This window comes from Beta vulgaris, chromosome 2 (assembly GCF_026745355.1).
Source record: "Beta vulgaris subsp. vulgaris cultivar EL10 chromosome 2, EL10.2, whole genome shotgun sequence".
Taxonomy (NCBI): Eukaryota; Viridiplantae; Streptophyta; class Magnoliopsida; order Caryophyllales; family Amaranthaceae; genus Beta; species Beta vulgaris.
In genome coordinates, this window is record NC_079203.1 from 11195936 (window position 1) to 11212592 (window position 16657).

Consider the following 16657-nt stretch of genomic DNA (forward strand, 5'->3'; position numbering starts at 1 on the left):
ATTGATCAAAATGATGATCATGAGTTAGATGAACAAATTCTAGATGAAAATGTTGCATCTACATCAACTCAACCAAGGAGAAGTAAACGGGTTAGGAAAGAGAAATCTTTTGGCCCGGATTTTCATGTATATTTGGTTGAAGGATCAAGAGATAGTGTTTTGACAAAATTTCCATATGTCTATAATGTGGAAGGGGATCCTTTAACATATGATGAGGCCATGCAATCTCAAGATGCTTCATTTTGGAAGAAGCTATTGATGATGAAATGGACTCAATCATGGGGAATAACACATGGGTTTTAGCGGACCTACCTCCTAAATGTAAACCAATAGGGTGCAAATGGATTTTCAAGAAGAAAATGAAAATCGATGGAACTATTGACAAGTTCAAAGCCCGGTTAGTGGCACAAGGCTTTTCTCAAAAGCCGGGTATCGATTATTTCGATACATATGCACCTGTAGCTCGAATCTCCACTATAAGATTATTGATTGCCCTTGCAGCAATTCATAATCTTGTGATCCATCAAATGGATGTCAAGACTGCGTTCTTGTATGGAGAATTAGATGAGGAGGTTTACATGAGACAACCGGTTGGATTTGTTGTCAAAGGTCAAGAACAAAAGTTTGCAAACTAATTAGATCTTTGTATGGGCTAAAACAAGCACCTAAGCAATGGCATCAAAAATTTGATGAGGTAGTGTTGTCTAACGGATTCAAATTGAACAATTCAGACAAGTGTGTATATAGCAAATTTGATGACAATGGTCATGGTGTATGATTTGCTTATATGTAGATGACATGCTAATTTTTGGAACTGATTTATCCCAAGTTGAGTGGACTAAATCTTTTCTATCGTCTAAGTTCTCAATGAAAGATTTGGGGGAGGCGGATGTCATTCTAGGAATTAGAATTAAAAGAAGCAAAGGTAAATTGAGTTTGTCTCAATCTCACTACATCGAAAAGGTTCTTAAGAAATTCGATGTTAGTGGTTGCTCTTTTGTGTCAACTCCAATGGACCCTAGTGAGAAATTACTACCTAATGTAGGTAGTGTCGTATCTCAACTTGAGTATTCAAGGGTGATTGGATGTTTGATGTATGCAATGACGAGTACTAGGCCGGATATCGCATTTGCGGTAGGCAAACTCAGTAGGTATACTAGTAATCCTAGTGTACAACATTGGCAAGCTATTCGTCGGTTATTAAGGTATTTAGGAAAACCAAGGACTATGGTTTATCCTACAGTGGATATCCTTCGGTTTTAGAAGGGTATTCGATGCAAGTTGGATCTCTAATAAAGAGGATCACTCTTCTACAAGTGGATGGGTATTTCTACTTGGGGAGGTGCTATATCTTGGGCTTCCAAGAAACAAACTTGCATGCGGATTCCTCCATGACTTCGGAATTCATTGCTTTGTCTTCCGCAAGCAAAGAGGCGGATGGTTAAAGAATCTCATGATTGAGATTCCTTTGTTGCCAAAACCGATATCGCCATAGCGATTCATTGTGATAACGATGCTGCTTTGGCAAGAGCATATAGTCAAGTCTATAATGGTAAGTCAAGACACATTGGTGTGCGGCATAGCTACATCCAAGGACTTATCAAGGATAGTGTAATCACTGTTGACTATGTACGTACAACGTATAATCTAGCGGATTGTTTTACAAAGGCCTTGGCTAGAGATAATGTAAAGAGGATGGCAATCGGTTTAGGATTGGAGCCCCTCGAGAATCACGAATGAGGGAATCTTAACTTAACGCCCAATATGACGTTGGGTCTTAAGTTCAATAAGATTAATTTCTTCATTTAGATGATTGTAGAACTTTTTTCATCCTAAGTTTATAGTTCTATAACTGTGTTGTATAAGGAGGTTGTATAACTTAATAGGTCTCTTGTTTATGCTTTTCACAGTAGCATGTATTTTAGAGATCTACCTATGTAAGTGTGAAGTTTAGCCGCTTCAAGGAGCTAATGGGGCATAGCTTTGATACACTTATGAATAGATATGGACACAAGGCTTTATGTGTCGGTTTATAATGAGTGTAAGTAATTTTTATCTTGTGTGTATAGTATCTTCGGGTTTTCCATTATGTATTAAATTGGTTCAATCGTTAACGACGCCAATTGGATACGGATACTTGGAATGTGTACTATACTATATGGAAGTTCAAGTTTTATACACTTTCATTTATGCATAAGATTGTTTTGTTATGATGATGTTTATGCATAACTATTATATATACTCTAAATGGGGGAGGATTGTTGGAAATTTAGAGTATAAGTTAGTTTATTTCATGATATGTTGTTTCATGTTACTTGGTTATGGTGTTGTTACTTGAAACATCATATGTAATACATACTATGCTTTGTGGTCTACTTGCAAACTTTGATAGCCAAGCATGCCATAGTAACGCACAAACATGGAGGTTGGGTGCTGGTCGCACCTCGCGACATTTGTCGCACCTCGCGAAGCTGTCTCGCTCAAGCAGGAAGTGAAGGTCGAGGCTGGTCGCACCTCGTGACCTGGGTCGCACCTCGCGACACTGTTAAGCAAAGCAGAATTTTGTTGTCGAGGCTGGTCGCACCTCGCGACCTCGATCGCACCTCGCGAGGCAGTTTATTTCTGTGCGGTTTTGTGCGATTTGTGATGTTTGTGCGGTTGAACAAATGCAATGTTTCGGTTTTCTGAAATATGGAAGCATTAGTATATATATATGATACTACTCATATGATGAAGGTTAGATAGAAAAGAAAATTCTCTCTATTGCATAAAGAAAAAGAAGTTCATCATCTTTTACAAATTATTTTCTTTCTTTCACTCATTTTGACGAATCTCATAACGAGCGTGATATTCGTTGTTCTTTTTTGTATCTCGGAAGTGAATTCCTTGCAACCCGTGCTCAGTGTAGGGTAGGAATATTGCTTTTGGGAAAGTGTCCCAACACGCCTAGAAGATTCATTGTTCATATAGTAATCATCTTCATCACCCTTATACATTTTCTAACACATTTTGTTAATGAAGTGTCAGTTAATTATTGCATATATATTTCTGCAATGTTCCTTTGTTACTAAAACTGATTGGGATTTATTTTAAGGTGGCGAGATGAGTTTAGAAAAAGTGGTCGATAATCTGAGTAGGGGGTTAGTAAAATCAACGTCCAATCTTCAGAAAGTGTAGGATCAGCATAATAAAATTGTAGAACATAACTGATAACAGGCTCCATCTCTCCCTCATCCTTACTGAGTTTCTCTTGTTTGTGTAACGTTAAATTGATGAGTGAAGATATTGTTTGTTTGTGTTCTTACTATTTTTTTCTTCTGTTTATCAATCTTTGTGCTTGCTTATTGTCTTGGAAGGTTCATTGCTATGTGCTTTTGTAGAAGTGACCTTTTGAATTCAATGTTAACTGTGCAAGCGTATTAGTCTGATTTAATTTTGTTTGTCCTATACTATGTATGACCATGTAACTTTCCCTCGTTTGCTCTGTTTACTTCGCAGTTCTGTCTGTATCACCATTGTGTCCTAGAGTTGAGCGAATTTTGTCTGTCGACAAATGAGACTTATCTTGTGTTTTTCATTTGTGGTTTCAGTTTGGGCAGCACCACAACGCGCTTTCCGTTTGTCTTTGGTTTCTCTTGTACCAATTACTTGCCTACAAGGAAGGACACAGAAGCTGTGCTGTGCTGTAATAATGCCTTTCTATTCTGTCTTTTGTTCGTTCGAGTTACAATTACAAGCTTCAAGATCATTCTACAATAATGCATCTATGTAGTTGAACTTCATTGCATAGATGCATCTTGAAAATTATTTATATCCTGCTATGTTTCTTTCCATTTTCAGACATCAGGACTACTTGAAGTTCTCCTACATCTTCTGAGTTGCCAGTTGCCACAACAAAACCAACAGGAAGCAAGGGAAAGGGAGAAAAGCTGGGAAATCAGATTTAACTGATTATGAATAGAATTGGGATTACCAAGTGATGTTTACTGGATAATTTTGTTGAGCATATTCATTTATTATAATGAAGGAATTGTGGCTTTGAAACACAAGGCGTCAATCCTGATATAGTGACAATGGCAAAGGTCTTTCAGTCTTCTAAAGCTTTATTACTTGTATAAATTCACCAAAACTGTTGCTAGCCTCTTCTCTTAGTTTAAGTGCTGCTGCAATTATCTTTTGATCTGACCAATTACACTTAACACAACATTACAGGGAATCTGTAATGGGCTTCCACGAAGAGCAGTAGTGACGACGCCTGGGATTGCTAGTTTTGGGGGAAACCCTGTGTGCTCTGCAGGTGGACTTGCAGTCCTGAGGGTAATTGACAAAGAGAGGCATCAAGAACACTATATATACTGAAGTCGGTTCGCACTTGATTCATCATGTGAAACTTCTGCAGCAGAAGCATGATAGTATGTGTTCCTTCTATAATATATATTGTACAAAAGATTTCTGGTGTATGTTTTTGTTTATTTGATCGGCTAGTTCTTGTCGCCCCTCCTCCTCATATGTAATCGATTTCTACTCCTGTTTATGTGGCCTGGTGCTTAATAAAGACCCGAGATATGCAGGTATGCAGCAGATACTGTTGGTACAATAGTAGTCCAAAGGTCACTTGGAAAGTAGGTTCTTTATTAATCCCTTAAAACTTCTGTAGCAGGCGCATAGTTGCATGTCTTCCTATCATATATGAATGATTTGTGTGGTAATATGTCTATTTCTTTTCTATAGGTATGTGAATGTTAACTTTTGCTGCTCCTTGGGGATGTCGACTACAATAGGTTCATTGAAATCTGTTAGTAGTAGTAATCATTTTAGCACCTCAAATCAATGCGCTACGTAGGTATGGTTGAGTTGGTGGTTAAATGTTTGATTTTTTGGTCTAGTATGTTGTATTTATTTCTTTATCATCCATGTCAACTCTCAAATCCCTATGTACTGTTGCGTCCAAGGGCTCATTACTATGTCATGCTATTCTAATGGTGGTGGTAAACTAGCACGTCTGTTTTCTTGATTTGAGAGCAGGGTGCAATAATTTAAGGCTTGTTCTTGGATTAGCAAAAACTATTTCTTAGCCGATGCTGATCACTGTAGCTGCACATGAGCTTTGCAAGGTTGCCAAATCTCATGCCTTTAGTGACTACGGCTTCTTGAGATATGATCAAAGCTCTAAAATCAAACATTGCAAGACAAATTTCAAACCAATTTTACACTTGTTCTTGGGATCTTGTTGTTTTTCCCACTAGAGTCGCATTTGAATCTTTGAGCAATTTGAACTTTGCTAATTAAATATTTTATTAGGATACTTTGAGTTTGGATTATGAACGTAATAAACTCTCTTTTCCTCTCTTTCTCTATATATATGGGGTAGTTGGTATAAAACAAAGAGGGCAGCTTTGATGCCATAGTTGTGTGGAAGCAAATTGGGTGAAAAAAGTTAACTCTAATTGCATAGCTAGAGGGCCAATAGCAATTGCCGTAATTTGATAAAATCAAAGAAGGCAAAATGATATTTTCTTCCTTGAATTTGACAAGGAGTGAGATTTTAATACGGTAGCCCTACAAAGCAATTATAACGGTTTTATCGTGGCAAAATTGAGGACACTTAATATTTGCCTTATTAGATTAAAAGGACGATTTTTTATTTATCCTATTTGACATTACAATTGATTCTATATAAGAACACTTACTTTCAATAAAAATAAGCAATGACTCAAGTTCTTTTTCCCTCTCGCAAACCCTAGCCTCCCCTCTCTTTTTCTCTCTCTCAAACCCTAGCCTCCCTTACCCTTCCTTCATCAATTAGGGGCTGCCATGGATGTTTTCATCCATGGTAAGCTCCTTTTCCCCTTTTATTTCCAGTTTTTAATTTATTTTCTTGTTTTGTTCAATAAATTAGTCTCTCTTTATGAGAGTTTCTCAAACCCTATTATGGGGTTTTTAGTTTCTGTTTTGGAAATCTTCTTCTCCCCTATGGGAGTTGTGAGTATGGTTCTTTTGTTTTTAGGTATGAGAAATTATTCTCATTGGTTGAAGTTCAAGACTCAACATGAAGGTATTGGAATCTCGGATGCGGTCAACCTGACTCGATCAAGAATGTTCTTCCCAAACTATATCAGAATGATAGACTTCCTCATCAATAGCTGCTTGATTCAGCAAATACAAGAGGGTTGTGTTGTATTGTTCGATCTGGTTCATTGTAGTTTCTTCGAAGACGAATTTGATTTAGTCTCATTTAATTGTATCTTGTTTTACTTTAATACCTATTGTAGATGTCGTTTGACCTTCAATTAATGAAATTTCTCTTTCAAAAAAAAGCAATGACTCAAGTTTAATATTATGAAGAGAACTGAACACCTTTCTTAATATAAATATGTAATAACTAGTTTAATCTATTTAGTTACTAGTTTGATTCATGCAGTATGACATTCTTTAATTATTTCTAAATAGTTTAATCCGTTTAGTGAATAAATTTTATTCATTCGTTAAGATTGTCGGGTTAATATTATTATAATTTATAATGATAATATTGTAGTTCGAGATTCAAAGAGAAACAAAAGAAGGAGAAAATAAGAGGCTATCTTGTTGCGAGATGTCTGGGAATAGTTTTGGGTTAGAGCGAGATAAAATGAGCTTGTTAAAAAAAATTAAGTTTAGGTTTTCTAGTTTTATATTAAAGGCAGATTGTCTATTCTAATAGTTTGTGCTTAGTCTATTATTCTTAGATTATTTTGATGAAATTGTAAATATACTGTTACACATGATCAAATTATTACTTCTGAATCAAAGAAAATCTTGGCAATATGTTTGATTTAGGGAATCTTCGAGTTTGAACAATCTTGGTATTTATGTGCAGTGGATATCCACTCTAACTTTAATCTGTCTATTTGTCAGGTTGTATACATTTATAGATTCTTTTAGTAGGTTGAAGAGTTTTAATTTTTAAGCTTGAAGTGCATTTTGCATTTTATGAACATAACTGTTAGTTGCATCAACTCACAAATTAGCTTCATAATCAGGGTAATCACCCATTCACTCTGCAAGATTGATTGAGCTAGTTGTTTTAATTTCTTATTTTATCTCCATTACTAATTACTTGATGTATTGGTTAAATGCAAATTTTTGAAAGAAGTCATCACTCTTTAGAATTTAGATAATGATATATAACCAAAATGGGGTGAATCATACATGGGACTACGACAGCAATCACCTTTGCATTGTTCTTCATGGGAATTCACTGTACAAGTGGCTACCAAAGATCTCTCTCTAAGATATGATATATATATATATATATATATATATATATATATATATATATGTGCACTCATGAAGAAACAGAAAAAAGTTTTGAGATCAAGGAAGATTTTCTTGCGTTTACTTCTTTTTTGTCCTCTTGCTACCAGCATACCATGATCATCTTCATCCTGTAATTGTCAACCATTTTCCACAATTAATAATTTTTGTTTTTGCTGGCCAAGGACTCACAAAGATTTAATTTACGCTAAATTCGAGTGATTTAATTTACGCGAAATTCGAGTAAAAAAACTTTATATTTCAAATTTGAAATATCTTAATAGAAAAAGTTCATTTATATCGGCTCCCAACTATAATTATTTTTAAACATGGTCAATCAGCTCAAATAAGAGAAATCAGGTGAAAAGAATGAGGTAGACTTGTGAAATTTAGGGCTTATGCATGTAATTTGTTATCTGATAACATTACTATACATAAGACTAGTATGTAACCTATATAGTATATACGGTTGTGCATGAAACCTATACTATTTATTTGACAGCTATTTTTTATAGAAAGAGTGTTATTAGAGTAATATTGTGATATCCTGATTAGGTTAACCATAACATTTAATATATATAGTGTTTACAATATATGCATAAGACTAGTAAAAGTCCCTACTATTCTTTTACATATAATATTACTCTAATAAGTGTAACACCAATAAGTCGTCATTTGGTTCAACTTAGGAAACATCACTTCTAAAGAAGTTTGTAATGCCCTCAAAGCTTCATTTCTCGAGAAGTAGGAATACTAATTATAGACCAATTTGGGAGTGAGAAACAGGGGAGTACTTTTTAAACAAATACTTCTATTTCTTTATTTGTTGAGAGGTCTCAAAGGATGATTTTACTTAGGGTATGATTATGATTATTGGAAGAGGGAGTCTTAACTAGAGAATTTGTTCGGATTTTAATAGTCTTACGCAATAATGTACCGAAGACTTTACTTAAGTCTTGAAAATCAAGATTCTTCCCAATACTATATATGTTTTAAACGAGTTATATACAATTACTTTTCCTGTCCAATTAAATTACGCCACATCACTATTATGGTTTTAACTTCTTTAATTTCACGAATTAGAAAGATAAACTACAGAAGTGGAGTAAATTTTGTATAAATCTGAACAATAGAAAGCTAGTAAAAATCTAATGTAGCATATTCTCTTAACTAGAGGTCGGAGAGTTTGAGAAATAAACACACCTATAAATGGAAACAACAATACCTTCATAGTTCATACCTTAATAGAAGGTCCGAAAAATTTTCTTGTACAATAAAGAAAAAAAAAAGTTTTGACTGAATATTGTAAAAGACGAACAAACAAGCGAGTCCGATCAAAACCAAATATCTAGTCAAACTTTCTAAATCCAGTCAAAATTGATTCTAAAAGGCTAAAAGCATATAACAGGATCCGACGTGTATTCGGTAAATCTCAATCAAAAACTGGGTATCCTATTATGAGTGTCATATGTATGGATGTCAATTAAATTTACTCCTATTGGTAAAAAATTCGACAAATAAGACACAAATCAAATCTCGTCTATATCACTATATTTACTTTTCCTAAATAAACAAAATTAATTTGAAAAGTTATTTAAAGCTAACAAAGAAAGAATAAGTAAAATAACGCACCTGATGTTCTATTCTGAAACTAAATCGAAAAGCGTTCACTAATCTCCCTAATAATTCTTCTTACTTCCAAGAGGCGAAGCAGGCAAAACCGTCGTCCTAGACCAAACATCTTCAATTGGATCATACAAATCATGCTCATATTCAATCTTATAAATCGCAAAATCACCCACTAAATACTCCCCGATTTGCAACTCCTCTTCCTTAATCCTCAACACCTGACTATGCAAATAACACTTCTCCTCCTTATGATCATGATTTCGATCCATACCGCGGCTTTTCCGCCACCGCCTCCACCTCTCTACTCCACTATTTTTTCTCCCTGAAGCCGCCGCGGTCACCACAGACCGCGGCGATTCCACCTCCTCGGCTGAGGACGAGTCGCCCTGCTCGGGCGACATCGATCCCATATTGTAGCCAATATAAGATAAATCCATCATTTAAGTGTACAAAAATTTAGATGCAAATAGCGGAATTTCAAGAAAACTAACACACAAGCAAAGGGAAAGGAAGTTTGGTGAGAGGTTTTTTTATGGTTGTTGGAGCTACTTTGCTAATGTTTTTGATTTCCTTTGAGGATGTTTGTTATGTAACGTTTATATTGGGAGTGAGAGATTTTACGTAACAAGTGGGCATGCGTTAGTTGTGTGACACGTGGAGCGAGGAAATGGCGTTTTCACGTGTTTGACGTGGAACATTTGAAGAAGAATTTTAAAAAACGAGTCTAGGTTGTACCGTTTCAGTTGATGCCGTTGAGAGATCTCATCTGCTTTGTTTTCTGTGACTTTGAATTTTATGCCACGTTTGTTTGTTTTTTTGTTTTTTTATTTTTGTTACTTATTTAGATTTTTTTTGAGTGTGTTAGATTTCTTGATTTTCTATTTATGGGGGGTGTTTCTGGATAAGAATGAAAGATTAATTTTAGATGAGATTAGGAAGTTTTAGATTTGTGGAATAGAGTGTATTACGGTTCAGATTAGGTGCATAAGCTCACTAATCACTGTAGAACAGTTCTTCTATAGCTAAGTCTTACTTTCAAAAATAAAAACCTCACTAATATTTTTTTTAGATTTTATATTTATCCAATATAGATCATGATCTATTTCTTATCCAAATATTTTCTTATAACTAAAAGGATCACGTTTAATTTAACTAACGAAAATTCTATCGTGAATATCGATCACTGTTAATCACTAGTATCATGAAACGTTTCAGTCTATTTAACAACCGTAAAATTAAAAAAAAAATTAATACTTCCTCAGTTTCTAAATAAGTGCAACACTTCTTGTTTTCACGTTTGCCAATGCATTATTTTAACCATTAATATCTTCAATTATCAATAAGTAAAAATTATAAAAAGTTGATATTAAAAAAAGGGAAAAGCTAAATGCAGCCCTAAGGGCTGCATATAAGAAGCTAAAAGTGGAAAAAACAAGCATTAACTAATCATTTATTACATAGATTAATGCAAACTTGTGTCATAAATTGACAACTAATTTCCATTTTAAGCAATCATTCATGGCTAGCAGTAAACATCATTCTCATTCAGACGAATCTAATAAGATGCCACATGATTATGTTTTTCCTAAAATGTAAATCACCAAAGCTAATTAAAATTTAAACTATGAATAATAAAAACTATGCAAATGTTGCACTTATTTAAAAACGAAGGAAGTATTAATTTTTTTATTAATATTTAAATCCATTAAATCAGTCTCTTACAAGATTTTGGGTGAAGATAATTTCATCCATGGGACAACCACTACTCCATTATTTGGTGTCAACTTGGCATTAAATTTTCATATCATGGCTAGCAGTAAACATCATTCAACATCAAAAATGTCCAAATCAAATATAGAAATAGAAACCATTATAGATCCCCTTAATTTTGGCTCATAATACTTCAATGATTGCATTTGCAGCCTAAAATTGGCAAAAATGTCATTTCCATTAACACAAGAAAATAAATCACCTTCTTGCATATATAGATATATATTAGTGGAGGCAGTAGTGACATACACGTGTATATTTTAAGCATTTAAATGCACAAGATTTGGACGGAGTTAGGGGGAACAGGTGGCTTGTATCTTCTTTGAATTCCCTTGTGTATGTTAAAAGTTACGTTTCATAATTTTCTTTTCATTAATTTGTGGACTGTGGTCAATTATACTTTGCCATCTTATTAAACAGACCACCAGCAAATAGTTTTAAATTACTTTTTTTGATGGTGATATTTTCATACCACCAACAATTGTGCATCTATTTTGACAATTGACTTCAATTGGAAAATTGGTTGCAGACAGTCAAGTAGACTTTAATATTAAGACAATAATAGTGATGTGGAGTATTAGTCATGTGCTTTGTTAAGATTTAGGAAATCTTGTCTCAACAATGATAGATTCAGACGAGATTAGATAATCTTTAGTTAGCAATTTACATAATTTATACAAATATATTAAAAGATGTGCATAAACAAGTGTCTTTAGGAAGTTTTAGTTCATTTAAACCATATATAATTAAAAAATTTAGAAATTAGTATAAGGGTTTGATCTCGATACCTCAAGTAGATATACTAAAGTCTTAACCACTAGATTAAGTTGTATTTAGTATTATTATCATAAAGTATTATATCAATAAATGAAAATTTTCTTACTTGGGGCATTATCCGGACCTGATAACTAGTTTAATTTTATATCTCGTAGAAATTGCTATTAAGGTATATTCTTGTTTGTTTCATGCAAATGTGAACTAGTCATTTACAGTCGTTGTTATCCCTCTAGTGGCTCAGAAATAGCAAATTAAAGAAAATATAAAAATTGGCTATCTTCTACATTTTTTAAAATCTATTCTTGTTAATCTTTAGTTAGTAATATATCTGCATTCTGCACTTTTATGTGTATAATATGGTTGTTGTAGTTTATTTGTCTTATTGTGTGGAAGGTTTTATTAGTCTTTCTTAATAAGAAGTTCTATATGAATTATATAGTCGGACCTCGTCACCCCAATATTGATCTCACCCAAATTTGATCTGAAATATGAAACTTTTTTTGTTAAATTTTATCACAGGATGTGTGAACAGTTGTAACATGGCCTAGGAGCCAAACTCTAGTATGCATATATTTAGATGTTTTCAAAAAGATATTGGTTTTGATATTTTATATTTGTTTCAGTTATGTGAGAAGTTTGATTTCTATATGTCAAACCCGTACAACTTTAATAAGAAAATTATTGTCTTCCGGCTAGATGAAAATATAGATGTGAACTAGGTTAGTTTTTTTTTTTTAAGAGAAATTTCATTAATTGAAGGCCAAACGGCATCTACAATAAATATTAAAGAAAAACAAGATACAATTAAACAAGATTAAATCAAATTCGTCTTCGAAGAAACTATAATGAACCAAATCGAGCAATACAGCGCAGCCCCCTTGTATTTGCTGAATCAAACAGCTATTGATGAGGAAGTCTATCATTCTGACATAGTTTGGGAAGAACATTCTTGATCGAACCATGTTAACCGCATCCGATATTCCAATACCTTCATGTTGAGTCTCGAACTTCAACCAATAAGAACAATTTCTCATACCTAAAAACAAAAAAACTAAACTCACAACTCCCATAGGGGAGAAGGAAATCTCCACAACAGAGACTAAAAACCCCATAATAGGGTTTGAAGAAATCTCATAAAGAGATACTAATTTATTCAACAAAACAAGAAAATGAAATAAAAACTGAAAATAAAAGCGGAAAAGGGGCTTACCATGGATGAAATCATCCATGACAGCCCCTAACTGATGAAGAAGGGGTAGAGGAGGCTAGGGTTTTAGAGAGAAAAAAGAGAGAGGGCTAAGGTTTTTTCCTAAACCTGTATTGAACTAGGTTAGTTTGGTAAAATTAGAAGTGATCAAATTGTGCTAGTCTCACCTACTGGGTTTGCATGACTCAAGCAGAAAAAAAAAAGCCTAGGTTTGGACAAAAAAATAGGGTATATTTTGGGCCTATCAAACCTAAATTTTGGGCAATTATTTGTGCTTTTATTTCATGCCCATAATGTAAATTTTAGTCTAATTTAGCATTAAGTTTGGGCACGAAATTTCGACTTAAATATTAGGCTCGACCCACATTTTTGGGCAAAATCTTGTCCCAACCTGATCCAACCTCACAATTTCAGATATTTGAAACCTCTACATATGTGAAACATTGCATTGATTTAAGTTCGATTTAAAATGTAATTTATTTAGAATTAAAATTAATCTTTAATGTTTTACAGTACATAAAAACCTAAAGCTCCTTAAAAAGTAATTCGAACTGTAAAATTTTAACATAAAAAATTAACCCTTTTAATCTATTCCAAAATAATATCTATAATATATTGGAAAATAGTCTTTAATGTTTACAGTACATAAAAATAACCCCTTTTTCATCCATGAGTTGTAAAACTTTTTTTCTTTGATATGTAAACATTACTCTGCTCATAATTGAGCAATCGGATGTTGTTTAATGAAAATTGTTGACCCTTAAATGTTTCGATGATGACAAGTGTACGCGTAGATTTTTTATTTCTTTAAGCCTACACGCGGTGTGAGCGCGTTTATTTGACTACCCAATTGTTAAGGTTTTATTTGAAATTCGTTGTTAAGTCGCCAACAATTCTTTAAAAGAAGAATCATAAACCTATTTGTATATTAAAACGGTAGGGACATATGAGGGACTTATCCAATGTAGTTCAGGGGTGAGGGCACAACACAGTCAGGAACCATATTACCCATTGTTAATCTCTACTAAATATTGATTCATTACAGAATTTATGCAAAAGAATAATCATATAACGTATTAATACACCCTAAAAATATTTAGTCTACGTTGGCTCAGGAAACACATAAAAATACCATATTTTTAGTGACAAGTTATTATGTAATCAAATTACAAGGTTCCTAACATGTTGTCCAAATTATCTGAAGTAGTTAGAATAATTGTTTAGGTCTCGTTTAGCAATAATAACATGTGGGTGATAAAACTCATGCACAGGACAAATAAAGCAATCATGAATATTATATACAAGAATAATAAAAGGGTTAGAATTTATAAATAATCACGATTATCAATTAAAGATCTACATCATGACAAAAAAAATTGTTAGTAACTTCAATACAATAAATATAATTGATTATTCAAGGATGCTCTAGATTATACCTATGTGGTTTAGATCGAAGAGCGTAACGACCCTCAAGCGGAGCAATCATGGAACCGTCAACGTAGTATAATTAAGAATTGGAAATTGATTTGAAAGGGTGTTGAAGTATTTTGAGTTTCGTAATAGGACTTGTAAGTATTTGTAAGTATTTTTGCGCGTGTAAAATAATAATGAAAAGCCCATATCGATTTGGGAAATCAATCTATATTTACAGGCAGAGGAAAACTGCGTTGCACGCGCGTACTGCGCCAGGCGCAGTCCTATGTGATAGGCACAAGGACACGCATCAGGCGCAGATTGGCGTGCTTGACGTGGTTTGCCCAATCAGATTCAAACGTAAACACGTTTTTGGAAAGGTAGAACAGTAACTTGCGTCTCACACAGGACTTACATTAGACGTAAGATTATGTGTGAGTCACAAGTCCACGTGTCAGGCGCTCATTGGCGTGCCTGACGCGATCTGACCAATGCGCTAGAAGCACGTGACGCGCTGAGCGCAACCGTCGCATCCGGCGCATATTCCATCATATTCGATTTTTTATTCTACGCGTGATTTGAAGATGCTATTTTTATCCCTAAAAATCCGGGGATTGAATTTTACGGGATGCAAAATCTGATTTAAATTCAACGTATTTACTAAAGATAATAAAAGCATTTATGAATATAATACTTAAAATAATAAATATTTAATTGAGGTCTTAAAACATTTTACAGGTTTAATTTACAATTAATCATCATGGATAATTAATTGGGCTTTAGAATATTATTTCAAAACACAACATGGTCTAGTTATTCGGACTGTTCTTCCATTAGGCCGCGCCAAATAATATCGCTGTATATTTCATCATTGGACCCTTAAATGGGGAGATACGATTATATGTCTACGGAGACCCCTACTTTGACTTGGGTTTGCAAAACCGAAAGTCAAAGTATACGTGTCGGGACGGAGAATGATTCTAGATACTCTGCAACCCAAAATCACTATTTTGCACCGGTACCTGCAAAATAAGCAAAAGCTTCAGGATCAGACATGTGTGAAACATATTTGCAAAATGATTGTAAATTTGCAAAAATGAAATGATAGGTGAGAAAGGAATATCATGAGCTATTTTGATCCGGCTAATGTCGGGGTCGAGCTGCATCCCGCTCTAGGGTTGTGCTTATCATGATGTAGAGCTGCATCCCGCTCTAGGGTTGTGTTGTTGTAGCTGAATGCTAGCGCTTGTTTTTCGCTGTTTTTGTCTTCAAGAACACGAACTATGTTAGCGCTTTGTTTCCCGCTGTCTTGACTCGTGAAGGTCCGCAGACCCAACGGTTTGTTTTCAGTTGTTGAGTTGAAACGGTCTGTAGACATAACAATCTATGCTCCGTTATTGACGGTTTGTGTTCTATCATTGATTTGAAATGGTCTGTAGACCTAACGGTTTGTGTTAAGTTATTGACGGTTTGTGTTCCGTCATTGATTTAAAGTGGTCTTCATATTTAACGGTTTGTGTTCCGTTATTGATACTCCTAAATATTCGTTGTCTCTCGAGTAATGTATGTTGAAAATTTCTAGGGTGGCAAGATTGTATTTTTGTAAACTTTTGGAAGTTTGTTGGTTTGTCGCGCGTAATATCGTAACGAACATTTGATATCCTTTAGAATCGAGCGTGTGGACCCCACCTAGCTAAGAAGCCTCTGAGCATGTTGTATAGGACTGTGCGCTACACGCACAAGCCTGCGCTTGGCGCGTGATGTTGCGCTGGACGAGAGATGTGCGTCAAACACATTTTGTTGGTGCGCCTGGCGCACGTGGCGTGCACAAGTCCTTAAATGACCGAAAAAAGACTCGGGCGCTCGTCTTCTTCCTCATTTCTCCTCTTCTCCGCCGTTTTCATTTATCTCTCTCTCTCCTTAAGCTTCGAAACCCCATTTTTGAATTTCAAAGTTTCAAACTTTCTTGATTCTTTAGTGTTTCCTCATATCTAAGCTAGAGTAGTGTTTATGTTCACTTGGTTGTCATTTTTGTGAGGTTTTTGGGCAATTTTCGAAAAATTTTCAAGGGGTTTTGGGTTTTGACTTTTTCGACTCATTTCGAGCCATTTTCCAGCGGGCCGTCGGTTTCCCGGCGGTTAAGGTGTGTTTCTCCCCCTTTTTTTTATTTTGTTCATTTTTTCATTTTTCCTCTTTTTTTATTCTTTTTCGCGATTTCTCTTTTCTTTTTTTTCTTTTTTTCTTTTTTTTTTTGTTTTTTTTGCGTGTATACATTGGTGTGAAAGTGTTGAATGTTGTCGGCGATTTTTTCGGACCAGGTCACGTGCGCTGATTCAGGGGAGTTCCGGCCAATTTTTTTCTTCTTCACGAGTTTGATACTCATTTCATGTGAGTTCGTTGTTAACTTTATAGTTCAATAATTGTTTAGATAATGGATCTAAAAATTATATTTTGTAGTTTCTAAATCTGCAACTTAGAAACACAGTTAGGTGAACTTTGAACTTGATGACTACGCTTAGATTATAAATCTTGAGATCAACACTAGTGTAGTTTCTAAGTCTGGAACCT

At 34.5% G+C, this 16657-nt stretch overlaps 2 long non-coding RNA genes across 2 annotated transcripts; one reads left to right on the forward strand and one right to left on the reverse strand.

Annotated features, from left to right (window-relative positions):
- Positions 1-3594: 3594 nt before the first annotated feature.
- Positions 3595-6391, forward strand: LOC125494661 (uncharacterized). Its single transcript, XR_007270965.2, has 2 exons — positions 3595-4082; positions 4213-6391. It is a non-coding gene; the product is annotated as an uncharacterized LOC125494661 (long non-coding RNA).
- Positions 6392-7139: 748 nt separating this feature from the next.
- On the reverse strand, positions 7140-9755 carry LOC125494662 (uncharacterized). The gene is made up of 2 exons (XR_007270966.2): positions 8926-9755; positions 7140-7424 (listed from the first exon to the last, which is right to left on the reverse strand). It is a non-coding gene; the product is annotated as an uncharacterized LOC125494662 (long non-coding RNA).
- Positions 9756-16657: the final 6902 nt, after the last annotated feature.